The sequence below is a fragment of the Pyxicephalus adspersus genome, chromosome 4 (assembly GCF_032062135.1).
Source record: "Pyxicephalus adspersus chromosome 4, UCB_Pads_2.0, whole genome shotgun sequence".
Lineage (NCBI taxonomy): Eukaryota > Metazoa > Chordata > Amphibia > Anura > Pyxicephalidae > Pyxicephalus > Pyxicephalus adspersus.
The window spans coordinates 11,281,922-11,287,387 of NC_092861.1; the positions used below are offsets into that span (position 1 = coordinate 11,281,922).

General features: G+C 35.1%; 1 pseudogene; it reads left to right on the forward strand.

Moving 5' to 3' along the window:
- Positions 1 to 4,995, forward strand: part of LOC140328075 (cytochrome P450 2K1-like) — a 14,063-nt pseudogene extending 9,068 nt beyond the window's left edge.
- The last annotated feature ends 471 nt before the right edge of the window (positions 4,996 to 5,466 follow it).

The following is a 5,466-nucleotide window of genomic DNA, read 5'->3' on the forward strand; positions in this document are numbered from 1 at the left end:
ACCCACAGCATCTATCTTAACTGCTGCGGCACATGTCTGTACATACCTCACATATCACAGAAGGCTGCAGGCCACTCCTTCTGCACATGTCCGATCTGGAGCATGCACAGAAAAGGCTTTCCTCAAGTGGAAAAAAGTGCCGATCTCACCAATGCACCATCAGATCGGCAATTTTTTTTACATTTTTTAGAAGGTGGTGCCCAATGAAGAAGGAAGACAGCACTCCGCTGGATCAATTGGACTATGATATCAGAGGGATGGGCAACTTTCTAGGTAAGTGCTTTTTTTAAAGATAGTTCATTATCATTCACATTCCCCTTTACTTATATTTAATGACAACATATGTTATTTGATATTGCTTAAAATTAACTCCACAATTTAAAAAACAAACTTTAAAAAACATACTTTTCCACTTATTCTTGATCTACAGACACTAATGATGTAATGTTTATATTCCAACAGAAAAAGTCCAAGATGAAATTGACAGAGTTATAGGCTCAGCTCAGCCTAAGCTAGAGCACAGGAAGCAGATGCCCTATACTGATGCTGTTGTCTGTGAAGTCCAGCGCTTTGGTGATATTGCTCCGGGTAATCTTCCACATGCAACAAGTCGAGATATCACATACAGAGGCTATTTGATTCCAAAGGTGAGTTAAAGGTAATATAGGTATATTAGGTAATATAGGTAAAAAGGTATATATTTGTATATAAAATGTATAAATGTATAAATATATATGTATATATAAATGTATAAATGTATATATTCATTGAATTAAATAAAAAAAACAAAGTCATTATCAATTTAGGAAGTTCTTTTTTAATTTCAACCCTAGTTAGAGAGGCCTCCATGGAATTCTCTTCCAATCGTTTAAACAAAACTCTACTTTTTGTAATATATGTTACAATATTTTATTTTATTTTTTTAATAATTCTAGTTTGCATTTTTTTCCTTAGGGAACCACTATTATTCCATTGCTGTCTTCTATATTGAGAGACAAAACTTACTTTGCAAAACCAGATGAGTTTTACCCAGAACATTTTCTTGATGCTGATGGAAATTTCAAGAAGAACGATGCATTTATACCCTTCTCAGCAGGTAATTTCAAACACAAATTTCCGGACAGAAACAATTTTTAACCAAACAACAAGGACAACATATGGAATTAGTCTTTTCCTAGTAGTATTTTCTGCAGACACGGGAGCTGTAATCTTGATCATGATTTTTACGTAGTGAGTCAATGGAGTGGGTATAACAGGTAGAAATCTAGATATTAACAATTTTGGCTGCATGTTCCAAGTCAGTAACTCACTAGGATTTAAAACTGGGATGTCAGCTTTCAACCTGAAGTCAACACCTTGTCAAGCACCTATGAATAAACACGCCTATTCAATCCAGGAAAGTTTTAGGATATAGCTTGGTTGGTTAGTCATTTTTTAAGAGATGCTCTTGTATAGTTAAATATTGCCTATGATGCTCGAAAAATGGAGTTGCCGTTTTAATATCTAGTTAGTTGTCTCATTTCATCTAAAATAGCACTGATCTGTGAATCTTTGCAGCATATTTTTATTATTTAACTAGTATAAAACTGGCCAATTGAAACATTGGGCATTCCCTTAGTAATGACCGCAGAATAAAACTTGAGCTTGGTCCCACTTACTTTTTTTTAACTTCCCTATTGGTCAGGTAGACTGACCATTATGATAAAGGACCAATAGGGAAGCTCCAGATATGGGATGGCATGGTCCATGTTTAAATTTTATATTACATTACAATAGTCAGGATTTCTGATTATTTGTCTATTAACTGTGTTTTGGCTTTGGGTGTCTAGCATAATCCATATATCTAGAGTAGCCTTCCTCAATCTTTTTAACATGGAGGAACGCCTGAAATACTTTTCAGGTCATCAGGGAATCCCTGCTTAAATTACTATATCCACAGCATCACCCAATGTCACCCTTGCAGATAGCAAAACATATAATTGGTTTCACTTAAAGTGACCTGAGAAGCATAAATTGCTCACTGCAAAGGAATCCCTAGAAACCTCTGGAGGAACGCCGGGGTTCCACTGTACCCTGGTTGAGAAACACTGAATATCTGTGGGAATACCAATGACTTTTTTCTATATTTTTTATCTGCTATAAAAAAGGATCCATGACATTTCAAAATCTTTACCATTTTGACTAAAGTAAAGGAAAGAGTCCCTTTGTGTTGTGTGTGTGTTTTTTTTTTTTTATAGCCAGTATATGTATATAGAAGTATATAAGGGCAAATGCAACTTATGCATTGGTATTCTCCTGTTTGGATCACGAAGATTCCCTATTTATTGGGATACCAAGAAAAGTCATGTGTCCCATTTAGTAAGTGCAGAATACTGCATCTAGACCAGTCTTTTTGACATGATGGAACCCTTGAAATCATTTTCAAGTCTTCAGGGAACTCATGGCAAAAATTTGGTCTATATGTTATATATAAAAATATTAATATACTTTTAGATATTTTTTCCCAGTGTTTCTCAATCAGGGTTCAGTGGAACAATGTCTACATATATTACTATATCCACAATGTCATACATTACCATGGTGCGCAGTAGGAAGAATGCCTCCTAAATTGCTGGGCAGTGGGAAGAATTTCACCCTTACATAAAGCCGAAAGGATTATTAGTGTCACATAAGTCACATATTGATCATTGCTCAAGCAACCCTGGTTAAGAAACGCTGATCTAGATTCTAAAGTGAGGTTTTTTGTAAAGAAAATCTTTCAGTAAGTCTGATTTATAATTTTTTTTTTGCTCAGGTAAGAGAAGTTGTGCTGGTGAAAGTCTGGCCAAAATCGAGCTGTTCCTCTTCTTTACAACACTGCTGCAACACTTCACCTTCAAGGTTCCAGCTGGGACTGTTGTGGACCTCACTCCTGCACTAGGATCTACAAATGCCCCTTTGCCTCACGAAATCTGTGCTATACCACGCAACTGAAGTACACCTTGCAGATAATTTGAGATGATAAAGCCATGCTGCTTCATCTGCATAAAATAGAGTATGATACTACTTTACCCTAATATACAAGTATCAAGACGTAATTGGAAAGGAGCAGAATTTAATGGAAGCATTACAGTGCATTTAGTTATCCATCACTTCTTAAGAAAATTCTACATTTGCTGGTAATCTATTGTCCCTTCTCGGGAATCCAAATTTTTAAATTTGTCTCATGAGCATAAAGTGAGCCAAAATCTTCTATCAGGACATTTTTTCCTGCATGCAACTTTCTAATGGAATTTCCATCTCTCTTGGCCTTTAGTTGTGTCCCTAGGACATGAATTGAAGGAAAACTTTCCGGATTGCACACGGACAGGGAATACATTCAGTTAAAGTATGTGCCAAACCTGACAATGAACTTCCCTTATTAGCTACCTTTTGGTCTGCTAAATAGACCACTGATAAGTGTTAAAAAAACCTTCTGGCTATTCCAAAATACTTGTGAGCTAAAAACATCCTGCACTCAAGTAGAAGTTATGGTGATGAGGAGGAGGAAGGTGATCAGAAGGGCTTTTAGAGATAAGTAGGGGAGAGGAGATGAGAAGAGGGTTGTGTTCTTTATAATCTATCTAAAATTACACAGAGGATGACAACTTGTGTTTCAGATTTAAGGTCTAAAATATGTTGTCACGGCAAAGAGGAAGATAAGACCACCCCTTATTTCCGAAACCCCAACAACATTTTTATATTTATATCAACATTTTTATTTTTTTTATATCAACATTTATAGAGTTTACTGTTGTAATTGTTGTGCTCTCTTGATAATCAGCCACTAAGCGTTCTATTAAGAGTCTTAGTTTTATTATGCATTGATATGAGCAATGCATAGGGAATCAAGCGACTACTATATATTATGTACTTCATAGGCTTGGGAAAAGGAATGGTTTTCTAGACTTGTTTAAAGATTTCTAGAGATGAAGCCTCATAGACTGACTATTGGAGTAAGTTCCATTGAGTTAGAGCTGGATGAGAATAGGCCATGTGAATTCTGAGAAACTACCAATTTAGAGTTTTGGAAAGTAGAGGCTGTATGGGGTGGTATATGGTGAAGTGGCTCCTCAAGATAACTGGGACCAAGGGTATTCAATGCTTTGAATGTTGGCAGAAAATTCTCCAAAATATCTCCTCCATTTTACAGACAACCAATAGAGAGTTGTTAATGAGGAAAATTAGTTAAGATTAGTCTAGATGCAATGTTTTGCAATTACTAAATGGAGCACATGTCTCTTTTTTTTTCGGGGACCCAATAAATAAGGAATTGTAGTAATTCAGGCTGGAGAATACAAATGCATAAATTGGACCATTTCAAAATGCACTGAAAAAACAAATCTTTTGGCTTTACATATACTTTAAAAAAGAATCCTAGAGCACAACACCAATAGCCTCTTTCCTTTTCTTTAGTATATATGGCAATGTTTTGGTCATGCCATATACTCTTGTTTTAATCAGATGGGATATATCGAATTCATTTAAATTCTCATGCAAAGGTCCAAAATATTTGGGTAACTAGATACTGAAAAAACTCAGTAAGCAACTCTAAGTTAGGAAAGCTGTTATTGTTTTGATTGTATACGTTCTACTGAATCACCAAGAAAATAAATACATATCATTTGCAGGATGTCATCTACTGGAAAACCAGCTGGTCACCCTGGTATGATCAAAGTATTTATTGGTTCTGTTTCACCAACATTTTCAACTGGTTTCTAGAAATGTCCCTTTTTTTAACCATAATATTCTCCTGGGATGTTTACATCTTGCACAAAACTGTTATTGAATTTTATTGCATCTGATAATATTGTTTTTTGTCTTTTCATTTATGTATGATATTGTTGTATGTTTTTTATTATTGTTATTAGTTCTCCCTACTTGTCTGTACAGTAGGTGAATATATGATGCACTAATTTGCACTACTGGGAAAAATATAAAGTTGATAAAAAAATAAAGTAAAATAAATGTTTAAAATTGTGTACACTTTCTTGAGTGTATATTGGATCTCACATCAGAGTTTTCAGGAAACCTATGCAAGCCATTATTATTGAGACGTAGTAGAAAGTTGAGCCCCCACTTCTCAGTTAGAGTGAGATTAAAAAGTGTTTTTTTTTATGGCAAAGAAATCCTAATGAAAAAATATGGTATTAAACATCAAGAGCAAAAACATCAGGCACCTGGCTTTTGTGCAATCGCTGGCTAACACTCTGCTCAGTTAATGTATCACAGTGACCAACCTATGATCCCTCTCTTCAACATGTTTTCAAATGAGAAGAATTCGATATTAGGAGCATGTGATGTCAAATGTGAAAAAAACTTTTAGTTTAAACAAGCTAAATATATTTTTGATGTATCAAAATGAGTTTTAAAGTATTAGGGGTCTATATACAGTATAAAGCTGTGCATTCACTGGTACATTCCTGAGACATTCCCTGGTAGACAACC